We start from the raw sequence: 26,807 nt of genomic DNA on the forward strand, positions 1-26,807 counted from the left end.
GAAGCAACATGACCAAGGCAACTCCTGAAGAAAGCTTTTACTGGGGCTCATGAATAGCTTCAGAGGGTGAGTCCACGACTGTCACGCTGTTGGAACAGTAGCATATCTTGTCAGCAATCAGAAGGCAGGGAGCGCAAGGCTGGGCTTTTTGTGGGCTTTTGAAATCTTAAAGCCCATCCATATTTACACATCTCTCCCACAAAGCTACACCTCCTATTCCTTCCCCAAACTATCCCACCAACTGCAACCCAAAATGACGGAGCCATTTGAATTCAATCAACTACACATTTCTAATTCTTGTTTGTTGTGCCATGTCTTCATCTCCTTCCTGCTTTATTATTATGAGACTTTCTGTTACTTCGGCCCTTATTGCTGCACATAAAATGCTTCTTACAATTCTTTAGTCACTTCTCTAGTGTTCTACATTCCTATACAGTTCTATGAATGGCCGCTTGTTAAATTGCCTTTTAGAAGTCCATTTGAGCAATGGTATTCTTAAGTATTGCTTGTGCAATCTACACTTTTCCTTTCTTCAGTCCTCCAGTGGTTTTGCTTCAATCCATCAGATATACTTAATTTATCAAAATTGAATTACAATGGGAACAACATGTTGCATATAATGTTAGACTAAGTTTGACTTGCACTGGTAGACCCAGTGTCGCCAGTGTCTAAAGAAGCCTATTCAGATAAAGGTTATTCTATACATAAAAGAGCCAAGGTTTATGGTTAACAATGCTGGTTGAGGTACTCAGAAATTCAATATTAATGGTGTGTGTGTGTGTGTGTGTGTGTGTGTGTGTGTGTGTGTGTTCTGTACATTTAAATCTTATGTTCTCTTATGGTAAAAGGACAGGATAAAGACAAGATGTTAACTCAATTGGCCATATTTTCTGTGGTAAATGAAAGCATTAAAGCTGTTCTGTAATCAACCTTAGCTGATTTACTCTCATCATGCAAAATTTATTCAAACAAATTACGGCTGAAAGAAAAGCTAGAAAATAATTGCCAGGGCTAGGTAATTGTCATCCACTCAAAAATCATCATTTATATTTCTCGGGGAAAAGTAAAGCATACATTTAGGATAAGTAGCATAAAATGTGGAGTGCACCCACATGACATCACCGAGCAATGGGAAACACAGACTGTTGCTCCATGGCCTCTGCTGACTGGAGCTGAAAGCATTTTCTGTCTACCAGTTGTCTCTTTGATATAATTGCTTGCTAGTCTCCTTGAGGGACTTGTGATTATGTTCTTCACACTGGAGTGGACAGTAGGGATGTGGTATATATTCTAGAGCCTGTGATGGTTATCTGCAGTGATTCTGCATGTTCATTTTTGAGTGAGTAATTCCTTGGTTCCCTCTATTATTCCTTTAGACTTTGTTTAATTCTTCTACTTTCCTCAAGCTCCCCTTCTCTTAGGCTGAATCTCTCTTAACTTCTGTCCTTCTCTAATTTCTTTTATGAACCCTGCTTCTTGCTTCTGGTAAGATGCTTGTGGTACATTGATTTTATTTTATCTGCCTACTTTCACACTCTCTCAGCATCCCACCTCCTCTTTCTGATAGGCTCTTGCTATGTAGTTTAGGCTACCTCCAAACTTGTCATCCTCCTACCTCAGATATATTAAGCTCTCAAGGCTGTGAACCACTAGCATCTACATTCTTTTCTCATTTCTGCTTCTCTTATTCCAAATCTACTTTCCAATATAACTTTGTTCAGAAATTCCTACCACTCTTTTATTTATATGACAAATGTTTTTGTTTCCCTCATTTTTTAGGGTTTCTTTTTCTTTCATGTCTACAATTTTTCCTCTATCTTTCTAAGTTTTAGTTTCTTATAATTCTCTTCATTTAATTTTACCTTTACTTGCATATATGATGGGAGACTTGGAAATATTTAAGCACTTAATTTTACTAATTAAATGATAACCAATTTGCTCAAAATTCTGTAGGCCAACAGTTCATTAACTGAATGTTAATATATATTCTTACAAAAGATATTACCTCATAAGCATGGGGGTGTGCTTCATTTTGGATATAAAGCTTGTATCAAGTGCACACATTTTTTTTTTAACTTGAGTATTTCTTATATACATTTCGAGTGTTATTCCCTTTCCCGGTTTCCAGGCAAACATCCCCCTAATCCCTCCCCGTCCCCTTCTTTATGGGTGTTCCCCTCCCCATCCTTCCCCCATTGCCGCCCTCCCCCCAACAATCTAGTTCACTGGGGGTTCAGTCTTAGCAGGACCCAGGGCTTCCCCTTCCACTGGTGATCTTACTAGGATATTCATTGCTACCTATGAGGTCAGAGTCCAGGGTCAGTCCATGTATAGTCTTTAGGTAGTGGCTTAGTCCCTGGAAGCTCTGGTTGCTTGGCATTGTTGTACATATGGGGTCTCGAGCCCCTTCAAGCTCTTCCAGTTCTTTCTCTGATTCCTTCAACGGGGGTCCTATTCTCAGTTCAGTGGTTTGCTGCTGGCATTCGCCTCTGTATTTGCAGTATTCTGGCTGTGTCTCTCAGGAGCGATCTACATCCGGCTCCTGTCGGCCTGCACTTCTTTGCTTCAACTATCTTGTCTAATTGGATGGCTGTGTATATGTGTGGGCCACATGTGGGGCAGGCTCTGAATGGGTGTTCCTTCAGTCTCTGTTTTAATCTTTGCCTCTCTATTCCCTGCCACGGGTATTCTTATTCCCCTTTTAAAGAAGGAGTGAAGCATTCACATTTTGATCATCCGTCTTGAGTTTCATTTGTTCTAGGCATCTAGGGTAATTCAAGCATTTGGGCTGATAGCAACTTATCAATGAGTGCATACCATGTATGTCTTTCTGTGATTGGGTTAGCTCACTCAGGATGATATTTTCCAGTTCCAACCATTTGCCTAGGAATTTCATAAAGTCGTTGTTTTTGATAGCTGAGTAATATTCCATTGTGTAGATGTACCACATTTTCTGTATCCATTCCTCTGTTGAAGGGCATCTGGGTTCTTTCCAGCTTCTGGCATTATAAATAAGGCTGCGATGAACATAGTGGAGCACGTGTCTTTTTTATATGTTGGGGCATCTTTTGGGTATATGCCCAAGAGAGGTATAGCTGGATCCTCAGGCAGTTCAATGTCCAATTTTCTGAGGAACCTCCAGACTGATTTCCAGAATGGTTTTACCAGTCTGCAATCCCACCAACAATGGAGGAGTGTTCCTCTTTCTCCGCATCCTCGCCAGCATCTGCTGTCACCTGAATTTTTGATCTTAGCCATTCTCACTGGTGTGAGGTGAAATCTCAGGGTTGTTTTCCCTTATGACTAAAGATGTTGAACATTTCTTTAGGTTTTTCTCAGCCATTCGGCATTCCTCAGCTGTACATTCTGTGTTTAGCTCTGAACCCCATTTTTTAATAGGGTTATTTGTCTCCCTGCGGTCTAACTTCTTGAGTTCTTTGTATATTTTGGATATAAGGCCTCTATCTGTTGTAGGATTGGTAAAGATCTTTTCCCAATCTGTTGGTTGTCCTTTTGTCCTAACCACAGTGTCCTTTGCCTTACAGAAGCTTTGCAGTTTTATGAGATCCCATTTGTCGATTCTTGATCTTAGAGCAAAAGCCATTGGTGTTTCAGGAAGTGCACACATTTTTATGCAATGAAATTATCTGAGAAGATAAGGTGAATTTATAATAGCTTCATAAACAATAACAAAGAAGATTCAGACAGATAGATGAATGGTCAATGATGTGTTTTCACTGTACATGTGTTTGGTACTTGGATAAGTAAGTTATCAGACAACAAATTGAACATCTATGTTTCCCGAGAAAGGGATTAGGAAATAGGGTTGATTATACCTTTATAAATGAAACTTTAATACACTGGTCTCTTGATTGATTTATTTGGTATTTACTGACACTATAACAGCAAGAGATAATGATGGTTATTTGATCAATGCTTTCCAATGACATCAACATTCCAATGGCAAGCTTTAAAGTGACGTTTCAGTCAGACATGATGGGAGAGTATATGCCATCCATCATATGTAGTTACAACTCCACCCAGATTCCACACTAATAGTCATTTGAAAACAAAAATCTAGAATTATCCATTCAGATCCCTTCAAATTCATTAAGTGCTAAGGACATAAGGTGTTAAATGGAGATGAGAAGGGTAATGTATTTAAAGATCGGATAATACCACCTGTGGAACAGTGAAGAGGACAATGAAGGGAGAGAACTGGATGCACTGAGAAAGATACACGTGATGGCTCAAACTTAATAGACATGTCTCAGAAAACTATTCTGGAAACATTCTACGTAGGGTATAACCTGAGGGGTGATAGACGAAATATAAAGCATGCAAGGCAACACATCACTTCAAATAGAATAATTCAGCTTCTGTAATCAACCAAAATCTTAGCCAACAAATCCTGGCATATCCTGTAAAACGGAATGATGTCATGCTAGTTGGCACTAAATCATTCAGGGTTTTGTTTTAAAAGTTTAAGAATATGAACATATTGTCATTTGGTTCTATAAATTCTTCTCAAATCTTCACTTGTTTTGTATTTTTTACCTTTAAAACCATTTAGTATAAAATCTATCAGGTACGTGTTACTTGGATGACACTGTTTATGTTCTAAGAGCCTCTTCCTACCTATTTGGTAGATTTGTGACTGTCTCAATGTGACACTGTTCACCATTTTGACCCTTTTATCCCATATACATATTGGCCCTCTGCTGAGCCAGACCTGTGAGTTTTCAGGACTCACAGTTTTATGACTGGATCTAAGGGTTTTTTGTCCAATTTGTAGATGTAACCATATGATAAGGATTATTACTATATAGTAGTTTCCTTCAGATTGAAATACTCCCATGAAGACCAAAAGTGCTTTGAGACTCAAGAGGTAAACAAAGGGTCACATTTCTAGGAAAATGAAGGGGTTTGAAGAATATAAAGGACCCTCTCCAGCTTTATAAAATGATCCTTCAAATGATCGCAGCAAAGGACACTGAGCAACAGAGCTGCAGAGAGGGGATCTCTCAGACTGCCTCAAAGTGAGGCAGAGACCCTAAGGACTGAATATTTCATGAATAATTTTCCTTGGTGTGGTGGATATTTAGTGATGCAGCTGATATTTTGAGTTATCATTTTTCCTGAAAGCGATTCCTCATCTGAATACCTATTAGTAAAATGAAACACTTTAGGTCCTCAAATTGGACTTTGTTGAAATCACTGTTTTGTTTTACCATGTGTTCCCTTTCTGGGGTAAGCAGACATGCATATGTGGATTTCTTAGGGATAGTCTTACACAATTCTTTTTTCTAATATGTCAAAATTAAGAAGTAGGCAAGAAAGAAATATAAGCATGTCATAATGAAGAGTTTGAATGTATTTCCTGCCAATAATTTGTAAATAAAATGAATGTTCAGGTTAATGGAAGATTTAGATAAACATCATAGAGATTGAAAAATATTATAGACCAGATGATTCTAGCAGCACTTGGGTGAATCTAGGTTCGTTTTTGCGTTAGACGTGTAACCAAGTTGTATCTTTCTCTTCCTTCTCCTCCTCTCTTCCTCCCCCCTCTTCTCTTCCTCCTTCTTCAGCAAATTTTTCCCCTCACCAGAGGTCATCCTGAAAACTCACAGGTCTGGCTCAGCAGAGGGCCAATATGTATGTGGGATAAAAGTATCAAGTTGGTGGTATTAATAATAATCATAAAAAATCCAACCAAAAAATCATACACACACAAAACCAGTAAACCAAGAGTAATCTATATTATCTCACAGGTAAACCTATACTTTCCTCTGCTCCTTTCTATACTTAAAGACAACTGAAAATGAGAGAGAGAGAGAGAGAGAGAGAGAGAGAGAGAGAGAGAGAGAGAGAGAGAGAACATTTTAACAGTGGACAAGTAAGTAGCATGAGTGTTGTGTTGGACAAAAATATTCAAAAGGAAGTAATAGTCTAAGGTTAAAAATACCAAGAATGTTCTACCCCAAATGTGAAACACAGAGGTGGCAAATGGTTAGATGGAATTGAAAGGAGTGTCCCCCGAAGAAGCCATTTTAAAAGGAACAGTGACCTTCAGTAATAGATGAGCTGAAGAAAATGACCTGACATCCGCCCCCCTTCTGTTCTCCTGTGTGGCTTTCTAACAGCCATCCATACTGCAAACAAGAGGTCAAGGCACCATATTGCCTTTCATAGAACGACCCAGGAGGGCGGCAAAGATAAAAGTCAATGTAAAGAATAAGTGGTTAGTAGATCTGATTACACAGGAATACTATATTTTTGTTATATTATCACAGAAAGTGAATTGAAGACTGAGAGCATTTCTGAAGAAGGAAATTAAGTTTCTTAAATCACAGGTCAACTAAAAATTATATCTGGAAATTTTTATTGGAAAAGGTCAATAGAATTATAGTCTTTCTTGGCTTCAGAGGAAGAAATGGTTCAAAGTTATTGTTATGTGTGAATAAATGAAAACATAAGACAAACTGAGGAATCCAGTTTTCCATTTGCAACATTAAAAGTTACAGCGGAGATGTTGAGGATGTTGCAGAGTACAAGTGTGAGGAGTAAAAGTGGGTCACTTTGCCACTGGGTCACTGGGCTCGACCCTTGACGTTGTAATCTAATAGCTGGAATTAATTAAACTCCGTTGACTTTTAAAAGTTTGAGGTGTAGTGAAAAGGGAAGCCCTGGGTCCTGCTAAGACTGAACCCCCAGTGAACTAGATTGTTGGGGGGAGGGCGGCAATGGGGGGAGGATGGGGAGGGGAATACCCATAAAGAAGGGGAGGGGGGAGGGGGATGTTTGCCCGGAAACCGGGAAAGGGAATAACACTCGAAATGTATATGACAAATACTCAAGTTAATAAAAAAAATAAAGAAGAAGAAGGACCAATAAGAAAAGCATGTATGTTGATTTTAAAAACCAATAAACAAGAGCTGCAGAGATGGTTCAACATTTAAAAAAAAGTTTGAGGTGTGATATCAGTAAGAATGTTATTGTTTGCATGTTTAACATTACTTTAAATATGTGAAGTAAATTATAGAATGATACAAAATCAAGCTGCTGTATGCAAATAATGCTGAGCAGAGTTTAACCGAGTAATTTGAATAGCCTCATAGTATTTATTGTTTTGACTTTTATTCCTTTAGTGATTGATTGATGGATTGATTGATTGATGGATGGATTTTCAGTTTTTTCTTTTTGAGACATGGATTTAATCTGTAACCCAGGCTGGTGTGGAGCTCACTATATACCTCAGGTTGGACTGGTGTTGTCTGTCTTGAGTCTCCACACAAGATTTTTCTTTTGTAGTTCGAAAGAGGTTTACCTTTAAGGTTTGAAAACGCACAATGAATTACTTTTTCCAAGATGGTTATACAAGCATCAATGAGAATTTTGTCCTAGAATTTTGACTTGGTGTCATTTTCTCTCACCCTAGGGCATCTTTTCCTAGGATCATGGAAAATTTTAACATTGAGGTGAAAAACATTGACAATACAGACAGGTTCTTGTGCTGCAAGGCTGGGGGCTGGCAATTGATGTTTACAGTAGAGACAGAGCTAATGGCCCTGGTCTTTCGAAGTAAAATTATTCAGAAAAAATGGGAGACAACTATTGTTTAGCAATTTCTTCCCAGTTAAAATTTCCCTTCCAAATGGGAAGGGAAGGGGCATAAGATACAGTTGAAAAATAAAAAGGTTTTTAAGAAAGTAGTAAAATTGCAGATTTTCAAAGGTCTCTTTTCAGCTTTCTATATGTATTAATGAACTAGTAAAGTAAGAGACTCTTACCAACTGAGAAGAAACTAAAGCTTACAGCAGCTGTGGAGTGCGCTCCAAGGTTGTTGCTTACATGAATTGTGATCTATGCAATGGTGGGATTTCCAGTATCGCATCTGTTTTCTTTAGTTACTCTTCAGCTCTTTGGAGATATTCCTGCTCTTGCAAGTAACCAGTATCTATATTCCTATGAGCTACCCCAGTCACAGCGCAACGGTTTACTAACATAGATTTTTGTGCCGTCATTACTTTGCTCTGTCTCGCACACCCTGTTTGGGTTGATGAAGATCTGTTGCCTCTCTCCGTGAAGGGTGCCACACAGAGTTCCTCTGTAGAAGGATGAGAGGGAAGCATCCTGGAAGGATGCCCACTTTTCAGGCCAGTGACTGTTGAGGTTTCAAAGACAGATGCTCTATTAAAGGTTCCACACTGTTATCAAAGCCATAGCTTCAAAACGAGTATTAGGCCACTGACTAAACATCCAAATGGGTATGGAAAATGATCCAAATGTTTCTCTGTAGCATGAAAACCAGTTAAGCTTTTATAAACTGTCCTCAAGTCTTCCCAACATATTTATTAATGCCCAATCTCCCACCATCCCTAATTTTTTTCTCTCTTTGGAACTCGTCACCTTTTCCTGACACTATTGCATCTGCACACATTATCTCCTATTTTTATTTTGTTGATTTGGATTAAGACTTGGTTGAGCTGGGCCTCTAGCATTGATCACCATTGCAGTTTGCCTACATTTCTGCTATGGCTTGCCACACAAGGCAATAGGCTACTTATCACTGACTACTTTCTCTCTAAAACAAACACATTACTTACTGAATACTTGAACAGTATTAGTTTTAGTTAATCTTGACTTGACCTCTGGTAAAATGTTTGAAAGTTATTTCAAGTGCTTTACAATATTTCACAACCCTTTTACCATGTGGGTTTTCCATTACAATGTTAGGTTTTAATTGTCCTTATAAAATACAGGTTATATTTTAGTTGTTAATTAATGTATCTATAAGAATTTCATAACATTTGTTGATGAACAAAACTTTAGATCATATAATAAGCCTTATGATTTAATTAGTCCTGGAATAACTTCACCCACTATGGAAACCTGACTAAGAATCAATGAGTGGACATTAATACATATACTGATGTGAGCTCAGATTCTTTTGGGATGTGAAAACTTTTGAGTACACAATACATGGTTTAAATAGTAGGGGCAACCTGAGTTACAGTATTATTTGTAATAACTAAGAACATTTATCCTTCATATTATTTACCAAGAATTTATATTTCATAAAGTTTAATATAATATAAGAAATATATAACGATCATAGAATATGTTTTTATTTTTTGTTTTCTTAGTCTTGGTTGCTATTATCTTCTAATATTCCACAAACTTGTTCTCATAGCTTGTTTCTAGATATATATAGAAACATGGAAACATTTTTCTGGTGCTGAAGAGTGAGTGAATCCTGAACTTTTCACTTGCTAGGCAACCTTTCTAACACTGGTTTCTAAATCTCCAACCACTGAACATTTTCATTGTAAAAGTTTTCAAAACCGAAATGAACATAATATTTTATTTACCTTTAAAGAAATGACCATCTATTATAACAGAGGTAGTAAGTATAGCAGTTTCACATAAAACTATAATTTTTTGTATAGAATCATAATGAAGTTTAAGAAGTTTATATTCTTTTGCCAATTATTGTGTCATGCAAGGGGTTTTAATTATAAAATCTTAGAAATCTGTATTTATAGATTATAAATAATTTGTATGCACATATATATATAGTTATATATACTCTTAAAGTATCTGCTCTAATCTCGGTATTATTTCCATCCTTGAGGATGTATCAGTGTTGAATGATTCCAAACTTCTTGCCTTCTAATTTATATCCTATGAAAATATTTTCTTTTGGCAAATTCATTTTCCTAATATAAAATAAAAATTAATTCATATATTATTACTATTTATTATTTCGACATTAGAAATCGATGCATGGTTTAAATAAATTATGTGAAGTAATATCTATGCTGTCTTATGTCGAGTAATTTTAAAACTAAATCTTGGTAAGCATACTTTTTATTGACTTGACTAGTTAAAATAAATGAAGCATGATGAACTTTTTTTAAGTTCTGAAGTTATAAAGGGCACAATCGACAGTGCTCAGAGTCAACTTAGACTGTCTGATGTCGGAATTTGTGTAGATATTCCTAGTCTGAGAATGCAATATAATATATACATATGTTCTTGTACTGTTTTCATCAACTAAAATTCCTGGGCATAAATTCTCAGGAATATTATACTCACTATATGAGGGAAAGACCTTCAGAGCTCACAGGTAATAGAGATCTGTGTAGTTTCAGACGCTCGCTACAAGTGTCCTGGAAGGTACTGTTTGAGTTCTGCGGTGAGTTATTGATTTCAAAATAAAATAGAATATCTGCTGCACTAGTTTATCATGGATGTTATGGTCAGTCGTGGAGCAATGTAGTTTCTAGACACAGCTCTGTATCACGGCAGTGTAAGTTCTCTTCAGAGACCTCCACAAAGTCAAAGCAGGTTTTCTGACTTTGTCGGAGAAAAGGTTTTCAGGGTAAGCCGATATGAAACGGAGTTGGAGGTTATTAATAGAGATTTTAAAGACCCCGTGTACTGAGGAATCGTAGTTCGTGGGACATAAGGGTGTTTATGGGAGGAACAAAACGTATCTATGTTTGAGTACTGATTTCTAAAGGAAACGTCACACCACATTGTCTTTAAAAAAAGCCATATGCAGCACTTTGGTAGGTTCTGACAAAGAACACCATTTACTTAGGACCTTGCTTACAGTTTCACGGACTTACTATATTATTAGCATGGCAGGCAGCACGGCAGCATGGAGTAAGGTGGCAGGCAATGTGGAGCAGTAGAAGTAGTTAAAAGCTACTCCCTGATCTTTGGGAGTGGGGGGAGCAAAGGAGAAGGGAAGGAGGAAGGGGAGAGAGAGGGGGAGAACCCTGAGCCTAGCATGAGCTTTTGAAATCTCAAAGCCTACCCCCAATGACACATTTCCTCCAAAAAGGCTACACCTATTTCAACGAGGTTACACATCCTAACAATGCTCAAATAATACTATTCTCTGATGACTGGGCACTCAAATATATGAGTCTATGGGGTCCATTCTTTTCAAACCACCACAGTATGGTACACCCCAAGTACCCAATGAAGAGCAAATATTAGCTCAACTGATTCAAGAAGTTCATTTGCAAACCAGTGTTATTTCATGATATAAGCAGAAAAAAATTAGAAATAGATATTTATTTTGTCAACTTTGTAAATATCACTTACATAATTCCCAGAGGTAACATTGTAGACATTGTATTTGGTAGTAAAAAAAATGAAAGATGTTCCCCAAGAGCAGGAAGAAGACTGGGATATATAATTTTGTTGCTAACCCAGCCAAGAACAGCTAGGAAGGGTAAAAAAGATAAGTTGTATTCAAGTTGGAAAAAAAGGGAAAGTAAAATTATAGTCACAAGTGACATGGTTTTGCATGGAGAAAAGCCAGAAAATATCCCCAAAGAACAATTTGTGTAATATACAAATTCAGCAAAGTGTAGAATCAAGCTTAACACTAAAGTCAGTTTGCTCCTAAGAAACAAGAACCAGACGAAAGGACACTGGGGAAATAATTTCATTTGAAATCACGTCAAAGAGAATAAATATTTAGGAATACATTTAAGAAGCTACCAGACCTATATAGTGAGTTTTACAAATAAATAGTGAAAGAAATTAAAGGAGACACAAATAAATGAAAGAGATTTTGTGTTCATATATTAGAAGATTTTCTGACGTGATGCCAGTATTCATACGGTACAAGCATTCTTATAAATACATTGATAGAACAAAATCCAAAAATTTTCTAATCTTCTGATTTAGAAAGATGATGAAAAATATCTTGAAATAGAAGAATAACTTTATGGATTTCACATTTTCCAATTTTAAAACTACTACACCCCAAATCATTAAAACCATATTTTATTGTTACAGAATGTGTTTGTGGTAGGGACACAGAGTAACAGAAACACACACACACACACACACACACACACACACACACACACACACACACAGACAGAGAGAGAGAGAGACTATTTATCAGGAGATGTGATCATCAATTCACCCCAGAAAGGGGAAAATTACAGACCAAAATGATCCTACTAAATTTTAGCTTATTAATCCAATGAGTTTAATTGGTGTTACTTATAGAAATATGGGATAGGAGTTAGAACAGAAATGACTGAGAGACAGCTATATCCTCCCAAAAAACCACTCCAGCATGAATGGCAGTTAACAAAAGATGGAAACCTGGAGCATACTGGACAGTGGCAAGCAGCGAACAGACTGGAGGCTGTCCTTCCTAGGTAGTTCATTTGGTCTGAGCCTTTTCTAGACAACTTAGCTGATCTCAGCTTCTTCCAGAACACTCAGCTTGTCTAAGAATCTTCTAGGAGTTCAGTTTGTTTTTGAGTATCTTTAAACAGTGCCTACTCCTTATATATGCTTGGAGATTGGGGGACCCTATAGAGTCTGGTCAGTTTCAGGAACTTCCTATTGTTGTTTTGAGTTGTTTACTTCCTAAGGTTAACTAGATTCCTTTGCAGGATCTAAAATAGTCTATTGTCCATAAGGCAGAGTCTCCCAGTTTTCCATACATTGGTGAAATTGATGCCTATTGTCTTATAGTCTTAGAGGCAGACTTGCCCAACAAAATGTAAGACAACATAGTCCCGACATTTTATCACTGAACATTCCATTTATTTTCTACTTAAAACAGACATATATACTGATTTATAAGACCCAGAGCTTCATAACTATAATGAGGATGTCCTGCTTTCCATAGTCTCCCCATTTCTGTTGTTAATTATAATTTGAAATATTGTTTATGATTATTGACTAAAAGAAATACTTTCTGAAGGGGCTAATGATTACGAGTCTATTAATATTGCTTTCTCTAGATAAAAAGGTTTAGTAATTAAGCATTTTATGTACAAGCACCACTTTTAAAATACTACCTTAGGAATGAAATTGAATGTATTTTTCAGATATGTCTTTAACCATACTTCGTTTACTTAACACACTTACATTAATATCGTGATTTCATCACACTTTTAATTAAAATATATCTGGATTCTGTTTCTACTTAATTGGTTTTCCTTTTCCTTAAGTCAGTCTTTTATCTTACAGCAAGATGTTAACAATAGTTTCTTTTTATCTCTTATTTAAGCCCTTTTCATTTCAATTTATTTGATATAGTTCAAGAAGATTAAACTTCTTAGAATGAGGCTTTCATATTTCCTTCCCTTATTTTAAATTTATAGTGAGCCCTTGTGTCCCTTGTGGCAAAGTCTATGTTAAATTTTAGGGTTTCACATTTTTAACCAATTAAGGTTTTACGTGTATAACCTATATTTCCTGCTTGCCTGTGATCTGTTTCCACTCTATGACAGTCAGTTAAGCATTGTACAGAGCTGGGAAGGAGAGACTTGAAAGAACTTGGTTGGTCTTTAGTCAGAAGTGTTGGAGACACATATGGGTTTTAATGTACTGGAGCATTGATAGGATCACACATACAGACATCAGACTCTTAATTTGCAAACAAGAACTGACACATGTTTATTCCTATTTCCTGTAGATTCCAAGAGGGCACAATAAGGTTATGTGTGCTAAGTTCATGAGAAGTATGTAGTGAGGTCAGGCTTCGTCCAGACCAGGAAGATCATTAATAACAAAACAACAATCCAGGGATTTCCATCAGATGGTACTAGATTAATTACTACCACAACTCCGTTCTTTTACCTGTTTCTTTCCCATCTTGATGTATAACATTATTAAAGTGCAAAAATCAGCTTCATGTGAATATTCTCTGAGGCAGTGAAGAGAAGTCATTGTGGCCTTTTTCTATGTTAGCTATAACCATATTCTAGTATTTCTGAAGCCAGAAAGAAAGATGATAGAAGACAGAGACTGGAGAATTGATATTCCTAAAATAAAACATATTCTAAATATATTCAGTGTATATATTTTAGATGGCCCAGTTATTAATCTATTTTAAGTATAAATGTTATATTGTAACAGAAACACTGTCCTAGTGAATGCCATCTTTTTAAAGTCAGCATTCACGACTGTACATGTACATTTTACATTCAGAATAGCATTTCATCAGGACACAACTGAATTTTTAAATTTTCTCAAATCGAGGTAATTTTAAAATTCTTTTTCCAAGTTATCCATTTCTGTGTATAACGAAACAACAGTATGAATTGAATTGGGAAAATAATTTAGAGCTAAAGGGAGATTGGTCTTTCAAATGAAAAGGGAAAAATCAATTAATATCGAAAGCACTCACAAAACCGAGGGCTAATATCCTTTTCATTCTGAAATGGGAGACAACCAGCAAACCAAGGCTGGACTCAAGCTTTACACATGTTCTCATTCTGTTTTGAACATCCTGTAGAAGGCTATCATTGTGGTTACATTTTTCTGAGTTAATTCTCAGCTGAGATGGTTGAAGTAACCAGCAGTTTCAGCAATGCACATTATTTCCATCAATCCATGACTCATAATTGTATTCGTGTTTTCATAATTTGATTATTTGTCACCATGGTTTTGTGCATTTATTTGCACATTCTCTGTTAAAACTGTCATCATTCTCCATGAATATTTAAAATTGTCTAGATGATATTATTTTATAGTTTGCATTACCATTTGGTTATAATTTTAGAATTATAACCATTATATGCATTATAACATGCATTGCTATGTTTAACTCTTATGCATCTTTCATGTACTCATCTACTGCTTCCTCCATGCCCACTTCTTTAGGGTAGATAGTCAGGTTTTCTACATTCTTACCAGCATAATTAGACTGCCAAATTTATTCCTTAAGGGTCATGTCAATCATTGTTTGAGATGTATGTCCAGAGACAGACTAATAAATGATACTTAATTTTCCTAGCTGACAGACGAATTGTCAAATTTGTTTCATCCTTTCCAGGCGAGCCAATGAAATCTATTGTCTTCGTATCTTTTCATTCGGTACCTTATTTTAGTTGGTCTTTATAAGATATTTTAAATTTGAAATTTAAACTACTTTAGCTTTTGTGGGAGAAATGATATTTTCCATGACTTTAAAATTTTGTAACATTTCATCTTCTGAATATGCATTTTAATATATTTGAATTTTAGGTTAACATCTGTGGGATAAAGGTAGGTGGATAGACAGATGATAGATGGAAAGAAAGAAAGATAAAGAGAATAACAGTGTCATTGTTATTTAGATTTGCCAACTCCAGGCGTGGTTTTCACTCCAAATATTCAGAAGCTGGAGAAGAGAGGATAGCGAGCTTGAAGCCAGCTTGGGGTGTTTAGTAAGTCCCAGACCAACCCAACCTACCTACACAGTTCCTGCCAAAACAAAACCGTCATCACCGCCAGCCCCACGGCCATCATCAAAAACAACAAAACCCCACAAAGATTTTACTCTTCAAAACCCTTAGCACATCATTTCGTTCGTTTTCTTTCAGTGATTCAAATAAAATATCTTGAATTCTGTCAGAGACAGGTGTCGTTTGCTTTAAGTTTGCATGCACACATCTTTGCAACATCTGTAATTTCCAGCTGCACGGGGCAGAGGCCAGAGAATGGCTGTGGTGACTCGTATGAACAGGTCACTGTACCTGTGGCTGCTAAGAAGGAAATTTGGAAAAGGAGAACGCATTATTGTGGTCAAAACGAATTGAATCTCTGAAGCGTTCAATGTATTATTGTGCAAAAGGCAGCCAGTAGAGAACACCATGCCAACCCTTCCATTTCCCTCCTCTGGAATTCCTTAAAGCTGTTCTCGAAACTCCCCATTATATTTGTCTCATAATTTTCCATATTTTCAGTTTTAAACTGACCAACACTCAAAATTACTTCTATCATCAGAGTAGTTTTTCAAGAAAACCTATGTATAATTCTGATGAACATATTTATGCACGTATGTGTCTGCATTCACATACAAACATTCAGTTCCATAATACATATTGAAGTAGTCCGCTTTGATTGAACTGGGAGAGAGGCCAGTCAGTTAATGAGTCCACTGCTGACCACTGCTTGCTATTCTCTCTCTTTAGAGAAAACCAAGAAACTTCCTAGAGACACCAGCATCTGGACCAATGTTCTAAGTGTGACCAAATTTTACATAGTGTAGAGAATAATGATTTACTTCAGTTTTCAAGAGCACACCAGTATAACTTATAGCCCAGAGCATGGAGTTAAATGGGTATAGGTAGCATAGTTCCAGTCATCTTTCCCAAAACATTGTGACACTAAAGGGTCTCTTCAGGTTATTCTAACCGAATGGACTTTCTGTGAAGTCCAGCTGAGCATGTCAACTGCTCTTTGTAATTGTGAATGATCGAAGCCAGGCATTTTATTGCATTAAGAATGCACACAAGGTTCCATGCACTCCATATGGCTATCACCTTCAACTACTGTCTTAACAGCCAGTGCTGTGTGCAGGCACTCAGGATCCATTTGCGCTTTCTATGCTGAGGTAAAAACAGCCTCCTGTCCCGTTACTCTCACGTTCTCTGTGTAAGATGTTCTTCTACGTCTTGTTTACCTCTTCCCTCCCCATACAACTGTCTTTTAAATGTTCTCGAAATAGCTACTAAAAGCTGTGCCTTGGCTCACAAGCCAAAACAGACACCTGAGTCAGTCTGAGCCAAATTTAATTAACTGCTTCATGTCTGGATACAATGTTTGTGTATCAACTCCAGGCCGAGAACTACTTTCACATCTTTTATTTAAACTTGTTGGTTTAAATGGGTCTGCTAGCAGTTTGAATCATATTGTACCAACACATCAAATGGTCAGGTCATAAATTAAACAATCAGACTACAAACATATAGCATATACGTCATTGCATAAATGTCCTACAATGGTTATTTTGGCCTAGTTCAAACATCCTTCCTTCTTCTGATAATTTTAACAGGTACAGTCACATAAAAGTCTGACTCACCAAACCTCTCAGCGTTAACTCTTGCTATTTAAGCTTTGTAATTTAAGCTATTCCTTACCTTAAATGATAGACTGTGCCTGGCAAATATGGCCAGCCCTCACCCACGACAGGACTGTGACAAAGTAAACCAGTAGATGGCAGTGACGAATAGCAAAAACTAAAGTTAAACTTACCCTAGGTCATTGAACAATAATTATATTATACTAAATATTCCTCAGTAACAGGAGATTACAAAGAATTTGCTTAACTACGATGAATCTTTATTCATTGGAAGATTAAACTGATTAGATAAACCTGATTGCAACAGGCTTGAATACTACTTTAAGGTGACTTTTCCTATGCTGGATTAGAAGTTATACTTTTAGCATATTGCTACCGTTGTCTCTATTTTTACAATTATACAGTTCAAATATCACCTTAATATTACTTTATAAAACACTTCACAAGAGACAGCAGATTGATGAGCGTACACAGGTTGGTTTAGAGTAGAGCGGTCCTGTTCTCTGTCACTATGTTGCAAACTGGTGGTCTACCTGCAAAACACTTAGCAGACTTCGCATCGTACAGGGAAGTTACTGAGGCCTTGTTCCTTCATTTATTTAACTTGGCTATTTGGTCAGACAATCATAGTGAGGAACGCCTGGTACATCTTCTGTCTCCCCCAAGACAACAGTGCAGTCCATGTGATGATTCTTGGGCAGCGTGTGTGGATAAATATAACTCCCAGAGATCAAACACTAAAGATTATAGATTATAGTAAGTATTATAAGAACCACAGACCTATGTCATACGGTTTGTCCACCAGTATTAGTCATTTCAAAACTTGCTATGCTTTTATAATAATCAAATATCAAACAACAGGGACTCTGATGACAGAGCTGGAACCGAGTTAGAGAAGAGCTGATCAGAAAGGCGTCATGGTTTGTGGTGACGACTGCGACTATTCTTTGGTGGCTCTGTTTCTCATTATACTTAAGACAACTGGCTCTACAATACATAGCTGTTCCAATGTTTGATAGTTTTCCTCTCTTAATGAGTACAGACATGTGGAACCCTTGCATGAAAGGGTGTCATGGACTGGACACAGACAATGTACTATATAGCTAGAGAGAGAGAAAAAAAATGTGAATATGAAAGCACCATGAGTTGAACAGCGCAAACAATTCTAGTGAGTCTGGTGCTTAATGAGAATACATTGAATTGAACAAAGCTGCAAGAGTATCCACTGGGGTAAATGAAGGCTCTAAATTCTGTGGGAAGGCACTGGAGTGTGTCACACCAGCGTCCAAAGAAAACAGGTGGTGATTTCAGATTTCCCAGGTGAGGCTCGTAATCAGGTTGCGATGGTGGGTCTCTCCAGTGTGCGAGCAAATATGGATTGTTCCTTAGAGTCACGCTCTGCTGGTGTTCTGTTTGCTGCAGACGCTGCCTTTTCAGGCGATGTCTCCTTTACAGGCGGATAAATTCATCCCTTTTCCAAGGACATTTGTAATTGTCACAGTCTTTGGTGTTTTCTTTAACTGGGGTGAATCATCTGTTTAACTAAATAGTATAAAACACTTGCGTTTCTCCCCTATTCAACTGGCTGTAGCTCTCTGCCCTGCTTTATGAAAGGCCCCCTGCTAATCAAAGCCAACAGCGCATAATGGACTTTTGTGAGAGCTGAAATGTATTTATTCCAAGTACAAAGCCTGCTAGCAGCCTGTGATTTAATCTTCGCTATTTGTTTTTCCTTATCAAGTGATTGACAGAAAGAGGCAGGCACAATCCATTTTTTCCCCCCTGATTAATACAGTGCCATGGCACTTGACTTCCACCTCATGAAGGTTACAGAGACTCAGGAATACCGTCAGAAATAAAGAAGGAGGAGAAAATGTGCTTTCTTTTGTGAAGATATTTGAGTCCGTGAGGTGTAGGGGAGGAAATGTGGAGTTTGGAGTCAGAGACCAGGAACGGGCTGCAACCGTCCAGGTGGTTTGCCCATGGCAGGTGCTTTCCTCCCAGCAAATGTTCTAGGAACCACGTTTCCTCACCTCCCTCCTTGCCGAGCTAGTGTTTTTGAATCAGTCTTCCCGTTACAGTTGGCAGCATTTTCCGTTGTCTTGGCGTTGAGGGGCTATGTACCTTACCATGTATGTCATCATTAATCTGAAATGTAATAAAATATGCCAATTCTTATGATTTTTCCATTTCACCATCAAAAAATAAAATGAACATCTCAGCTCTTCGGAGCCTGTGGCAGGCACTGACAGCATATTGAAGAGCTTGATGCGTAAGATTTCATCAATTATTGGTGATGTCCTTGTATCTTTTTTTTTGACTGAACTTATACAAAAATACATCATTATAAGAAGGAATTGTTCTGTTTTTCCACAAATGAAGGCAAGCTTCCATGGATTTACAGTGAGTTAAGGTTCAAAACTGTCCTTTTTTTCTTTTTAAATGTTTTCCAAGAATATAGGGATGGCAAATATTACGCAAATAGTGGATTAAAAAAAAGACACAAAATTGGACGGTAAGGAAGACTCTGAGTAAATATGATCAAAATATATTAAACAGAACTCTCAAAGAATTAATAAAAATGAGAGAATGTTTTTGAGAGAAGATATGAGACTGTTTCAAAGAAGGCTATGTCTTTAGCAAGCTACTTATATGTAAGCAATGCCAGTGACTTCGGTGTTTCCATAGAAACTATTCCAATCACACAGTTATCATTTGATACATTTGGCATACATAGCGTGATAGGAAATTAAACAGTTACTCTGTCTCCTCAATGCAGTTCAACAGCAAGCACGATAGTCATGGGATCCTTCTCCTTATTCTATCTCTGCATCCAGATTGACCCTTATGGCTAAGCAATTTTACATTCTGTATGCACTGTGATTGGCCTAAAATGAGAAGTGACATATTTAATGTGGGTTTGACATGAGAGGAAAGGGCTAAAAGGTGCTTTCACAATCTGAAAATGCTTCACATTATCCGTGTATTAGCCCCATTTCAGAGCAGGAGTTAGATAAGGCTGTTGAAATGTACACATTGCATTGAGGTTGACGTAAGGAGCTTACTGTGGTATACTTGTGATGTGAACTTCCAAAGTTTTTCAACCTTTGCCCATGGCTCCCTTATGCCCATCTCCCCAAACAATTAACCCCTTGAATGGGGTGAGTGGATAAAGGTGATTTGGGTTAAGCGTGAATAAAATCTTCACCACTGCAACAGAGGACTGCTTTGTGAATTTTAAATAATGTCAACTGCATATAGTGATACAGAAAATGTTAGATTAAAAAAACCCTATTTTAATATGTAGAACTGGGTTCTGGAAATAATAACGATCTTAATGTCCTAAAATTGTAGTGATAATCGACAATTAGCAATTATTCCTGGCCAAGCCCTTGTAGTTAGTAATAATTCTTTTGTTTATAGAGTGCTTGTTAAATATTATTGTCAATTCTCGGTAATTCCCAATACAAACACAAGTTCACCTTTTTGACTGACTATTTTAGGAAAAAGTCTCAAAGTAATGACGACTTACGATGAAAACTTAATTATTCTGCATGCATAAATTGCAAGACTAATACACAAACAGGAAAGAATGATGAGAAAGGATAAAACAAAGAGAAAGGGCTGCTCTTCTAAGAAGAAATAGGAGTTGGGAAGGAGATGTCACAAACTAAATACAATAAGACAACATTTCATTTACATATTGTTCTGCATTCTTACTGGTTTTCCAGTCCCGTTTGTTTTTGTATGTCTGTCTGTTTTTTCTGTACTGTCTTGGCTTACCCATGGGTTGCCCGATTTGAGATATTACTAGGTCTTTATGTATCTAGTTTGTAATTTTAATTGTTTAGACAAAAACTGAATAAATGTGCTATTAAATGATACCAGCAGTCCTATCTGGAAGACTCAGGTTGTTTGTGAAGAGATAAATGCAAACTGATTCTATGACTTTCAATTTTCCACCAATTTGTATTACCTAGCAGCTTCTGTGTTTGAATATGGTTTTTGAAATATGTTTTGATCTACAGTCCTTCTTTGTAGCACTAGGTTAACTACAACTCTTACTCTTCTTTTTTTTTTTTTCCTGAGATTTCAGGTCGCAGGCGGGCACTGCAACCAATACTTTTCTGATTTTTATATTTTCTTTCTCCTATTTGTTTGATTTGTGTTGTATTTTCACAAATACAACAGGTTAATTTAAGAAAATGGTGAAAGAGAAAGAACATATGAAGAATTGACCTGGAGAGACCTATAATTAACCGCTAAGATACATACTCAGATGTGTGTGTTTTCGTGTGTGTGTGTGTGTGTGTGTGTGTGTGTGTGTGTGTGTATGCGCATGCGTGCAAATACATACATATCACCTGCACACTATAGAAAACCAGGAGGCTTTGAAGAAAAGGAAATAACTTAAACATTTTTATATCTTATCAGAAGGTGTTTAGATCAGGTCAAGAAAATTAACCATAATTTGACCACAATCCTGATACAGATTGTGAAAACCCAGGTGCAAAAGAAATGAATATTTTGCCTTTGGTTACTGCCTATGCAAGGTGAAAAAATTACAAGGAAATAGCTATGTCTGTTCCCAAGATGCAGCCATTGCACAGAGAGTGATCTAATAATAGCATGTACTTTCATAGAAACCCTAAAATAATGACTGTGTTGGTTTTAATCCTGCTTGAAATCAACCATGGAATTACTAATTGCTTGTCAAAATACTTCTATCTTTTATCATGGACATGGGCTTGCGATTTTGTTCATAGATGTATACAGTAGATAATCATCTTACCAATGTACAAGGTTGTTCCAAATACTATATTAGGTAAATAGATCAAATATGGAGAAATATGGCTAACAAAGAATGAATAGAACACAACACATGTTCTTGGCTGGATAATAGTTTGACCACCAGAATTCATTTTAAAGAGGAAGGTCAACACCGTATACTCAGGGAAGATAATAACCCACCTCCATGTCAAGCTTAATCTATTTTTACCTATATTAATTTATGACTCGGGCATTTTTATGAGCTGCCGCTCGTGATGTAAAGCCTTTTAAAAACTCACTACCATAGCACTTCTATTTCTGTTGTTATTTTTCCGTGGGAAATCCCACTCAATATAATCTTGTCTTGCTTGTCTTTGAGTGGCCTGGAAAAATATTCTTGTTTACTAAATAGACTCTCTCTCTCTCTCTCTCTCTCTCTCTCTCTCTCTCTCTCTCTCTCTCTCTCTCTCTCTCTCTCTCTCTCTCCCCTATCTTCCCAGGAGCTTTAGCACTGCATGAATTCACTGTATATACTGGTCTACATCATCCAGTTCTGCTAAAGCCACTCCTGCCTCAAAAAGAGTCACATGACTCAGCGAAGTCACTGAAGTCCACTAACAGTGTCCTAGTCCCCTCTGAATAAGCCCTTAACTCTCAGGAGAGCACAAGTCTTTGCATCCCAGTAAACTGGGCAACAATTACTTCCTCAGTAATGCTTGTCCTTCCGCAATTGTCTTCTCATCTCTGATAACCACGGAAACCTCGACCTATAGTAACGTAGTGTCCCTAGTGCACCCTGTGATCTAGACCATCATGGACTGATTTCATTCAAAATACTTTAGTCTGTGCAGCTAGTATGTCAAGGAAGGATGTGCATTATACCGATAGGGTTTTGGGTTTCATATCATTCAAGGTGGCCTCGTTGACACCATACCCTGACAGGCTTTTCTATTGCTTGTTGAAAAATCTTTCCCAATTCCAATGTTCAGCCCATGTGCTGACTATTCCGACTGCCACAGTTGCTTGGATTGGACCAATGTTAAGGATTCCATCTTCGTGTTGCCTTGTGTACTATGACCAATTTAAGCTTATCCCCGACTAGCTTTTCTTTTCCTGTTGTAACAAATGTAAGATTTCCTCCCCAACATAACATATTTCCTTCCTTCCATTTTTGAATTAGGACTTGTGTAGGCTGGTCTAATTCAGCAGTCTTGTCTGAAATCCAGTGTTATCTTAGCACTTGTGTTATTTGTTTCATTGACTTTTACAATATTTAAAGTCAACAAAGCATATTTTAAACGATGTGTGGGAGATGTCATATCCCTCTTCTGTTCTATGATAGGTCGTTCTATAATGGCTTGACCTGTAGGACTGTAAGCTATATGTAAGAATAGTCTTCATGCCATAAATGCCCTTAAAATTATTGTATTTAAATGGGCATATATGTCTGAGCATTATCAGTTTTCATCAGGGAAGTCGTCATCTACAATAAATGTGCAATCTCAGAATCATCTCCCTCAGAACTTAAGGCAGAAGCCCATTGGAACTCCAAACATGTATCAGGTGTGTGATCTATCAACATGTGTTTCATATTTCAGTTCTCCAAACACTCCAAAATGAGACACCCAAAGCATTGTTTGTTTGTCATTGTTTTAAGTTATCATCAATAAGCAGAATCTGTATTCTTAATTTAATATATTATATCTCTATGGGCTGCCATTCTAATTTCTCAAGCTCTCTTGGAACCTCCCTGTCTGGAACTATGTTATTTGATGTTGTTGTATGTTCCAGACGGATTCCTCCCAGGGTTTCCAATTTTGATTTAAAGATGCTTTCAACCTCTGTTTTATGGTCTCTAACCTAGTATATAATTTCTTAGTCACCTCTTCCTCCAAGTCTGCTTCATTTTGATCTCTCCCAAAGAGGACTCAAAACTGTAATCACTGAAAAAACAGTCACTTTATGCTGATGAGCGAAGCAAGATCATAGGGAATCCAGATTCAGTGTGTGCTTCCCTCTAGGCCAAATGTAGAAATCAGTTTTCTTTATAATTTCAAAACTTCTCCCTAATGTCTTTATTTTCTTGGATTTAAATTAAATATTTTTCTGTATGGCTATTTATATTTAGGTACCCTTTTATTGTTCTATAAACTCAATACCTCATCAGTTTATATTTTGGGGACTTTTTAGTTAGTTTGTACCTTGTGCTGTGTTAACCCTGCTCCAGCTGTTTGGCAGCTCAGGGCTTCTGGCTGGAATTTTTGCGAGCTCTGGCCAGGCCTCTCCAACCTATATGCTTCTGTGAGGCTTTCGGCCTTCATCCCCGGCCATCTGGCAGAATTCCCATGTGCTCTGCCCTGCTTGATTGAGCCAGCATCTCTCACCAGACAGCGGGCTCAGGACTCAATGAACCTACACTAGGCTGCCATTTTTTTCTCCCATGGGCTTCAGCACAAGCTGTACCTTCTGCTAGCTTTACTTCCCAGAGCGTCTTGTAGCTCTGAGGAGAACCACTTTGTCGCTGCAGAGGTAGGAAGCCTTCCCAGAGCTGTAGTCCAAGCATCGTAGCTTTCAAACTGTGTTTACGGGGGACGATTGGCCTCTCTATCCCGAAACTTGCCTCAGATTAGTTTGGTTCTATGCTTGACATAAGGTGCCCCAAATATCATCCTGAGCAAGGTAACCCAGTCACAAAAGATCACATGTGGTATGCACTCACTAATAAGTGGAGAGTAGCCCAAAAGCTTGGAATACCTAAGAAAAATTTACAAATCATATGAAACTCAAGAAGAAAGAAGAGCAAAATGTGGATGCTTCACTCCTTCTTAGAAAGAACAAAATACTCAAGGGGGAAAATACAGGGATAAAGAGTGGAGCAGACTGAAGGAAAGTCATCCAGTGACTGCCCTAACTGGAGATCCATCCCATATGCAGTTGCCAAACCCAATCACTGTTGCCGACGCCAAGACGTGCTTGCTGATGGGAGCCAGATATGGGTGTCTCTTGAGAGGGTCTGCTGGAGCCCTACTGATACAGATGAGGATGCTTGCAGCTAACCATTGGACTGAGCATGGGGACTCCAATGGAGGAGTTACAGAAAGGACTGAAGGAGCTGAAAGGGTTTGCAACCCCATAGGAAGAACAACAATAACAACCAACCAGACCCCCCAGAAATCCCAGGGACTAAACCACCAACCAATGAGTACACATGGAGGAACCCATGACTCCAGCCACATATGTAGCAGAAGATAGAATTATCCAGCATTTTTAGGAACCCTTTGTTCTATGAAAGCTCCTTTCTCCAGTTAGGGGAATGCCAGGGAGTTGAGGTGGGAGTGGGTGGGTTGGGAGTTGGAGCATCCTCAAAGAAGTAGGGGGAAAAAGGATGGGATATGGGAGACAGGGAAAGGGGATAACATTTGAAATGTAAATACATAAAATATCCAAGAAAAACAAATTTTAAAAAAGGTACACCAAAATATAGTGCAACCAATTTAAGCTTATCCATGAATAGTTTACAAATAAATGGCACACAGATTATGGTTATTTTATTTGGCTTTGACAATTACTGGGGGTTACCCCTAATCTGCTTTTCTACCTGCTACCTGGCTATCTCCCCAGTGGTGTACCCTAGATGCTTGCTGTTTCTTCTGGCCATGTGCCCATGGTCCATCCACGGTCAAGGCGACTTCCTCATCTCCTCTCTTTCCTCTCCTCCACCTTCTGGGCTCCTCTCTCTTCTCCATCCCCAACCAGGTAGCTCAGAACCCATCTACCTCTAATTCCTCCAGCAGTTGGCTGTAGCCAATTGCTTTAAACGAATAGTTTTAAATCAAGGACCAAGGTTTACACAACAAAAGCTTATAAATGTGATAATTCATTTGTGATAGTTGTGATAATTCAAATGTGATAATTCAATTGTCTAGACAATTGGGGTATGGAATTTAGTATTACAATACATGACAATGGACCAAATCTCAACAGCCCTGCAGATTTTCCCTCATTTTCTATTATAGGCCAGACCCAAATGATGCTTCTTTTCCTTACTTTTGATTTGTGTTTTTCCCCCAAATTATTAGATGCTTCTCATGAGTTCCAAATTTTCATGTCCCATTAAAATACTCTATAACATAGATATAACTTGCATTCTTTTCTCCCTGCCCCTTAGCTTTAAGAGATGACAGGCCAGTACCTTTATCAGGTTCTCTCTTTCATTACATTTATCTGAAAAAACCCAGAAGTTACTGTGATAGATCCTAGTCACATCTCTATCATTATAAACCCTTTCTTTTTTTTTTTTTATTAACTTGAGTATTTCTTATATACATTTCAAGTGTTATTCCCTTTCCTGGTTTCCGGACAAACATCCCCCTCCCCCCTCCCCTTCCTTATGGGTGTTCCCCTCCCAACCCTCCCCCCATTGCCGCCCTCCCCCCATAGTCTAGTTCACTGGGGGTTCAGTCTTAGCAGGACCCAGGGCTTCCCCTTCCACTGGTGCTCTTACTAGGATATTCATTGCTACCTATGGGGTCAGAGTCCAGGGTCAGTCCATGTATAGTCTTTAGGTAGTGGCTTAGTCCCTGGAAGCTCTGGTTGCTTGACATTGTTGTACTTGTGTTGGGGTCTCGAGCACCTTCAAGCTCTTCCAGTTCATAAACCCTTTCTTACACAAGCAAATTCTCAATGAGCAGTCTCAGTGGCATATTTATTGCAGAAAACAGCAATAAATTTGGGGTAATCATCTTGTGCCTCTGTACATAAGTACTGCTCTCAAGCACTGCCTAATTTGCTCTATTCTTTTATTATTATTATCATTATTTATTGATTATTTTATTTATTTATGTTTCAAATGCCATCCCCCTTCTCAATCTCCCCTCTCCAAGCTTGCCATACCCTCCCCCTATCCTTTGCCTCTAAAAGGATGCTCCCCCACCCTACCCACCCACCCATCCACCCTCTCCTCACAGCTCTATCATCCCCTTATGATCAAGCCAACACAGGACCCAGGGGCTCACCTCCTTTCAAATATTCTTATGGGTCTCTGAACTCAACTGGGAGATACCACTCATCAGGTAGCCATGCTCCTTGCTGTTATAGTGAAAACAGATGCTAGTGTTTAAAGGAATGTCAGGGTCGAAATGACCAGGCCTGAACCACCAAGGAAGATAAATTAGAAGGTTTGCATCTGACTGGTTAA

The 26,807-nt window shown here is 37.9% G+C and overlaps 1 long non-coding RNA gene across 1 annotated transcript in view; it reads left to right on the forward strand.

The window, feature by feature from the left end:
* LOC120097072 (uncharacterized) overlaps nucleotides 1–15,392 on the forward strand; it is a 50,135-nt gene extending 34,743 nt beyond the window's left edge. The window contains exon 3 of the long non-coding RNA XR_015639147.1: nucleotides 15,114–15,392. This is a non-coding gene — a long non-coding RNA (uncharacterized LOC120097072). The remainder of the gene's footprint in view (nucleotides 1–15,113) is intronic.
* The last annotated feature ends 11,415 nt before the right edge of the window (nucleotides 15,393–26,807 follow it).

The sequence above is a fragment of the Rattus norvegicus genome, chromosome 15 (assembly GCF_021556685.1).
Source record: "Rattus norvegicus strain SHRSP/BbbUtx chromosome 15, alternate assembly SHRSP_T2T, whole genome shotgun sequence".
Taxonomy (NCBI): domain Eukaryota; kingdom Metazoa; phylum Chordata; class Mammalia; order Rodentia; family Muridae; genus Rattus; species Rattus norvegicus.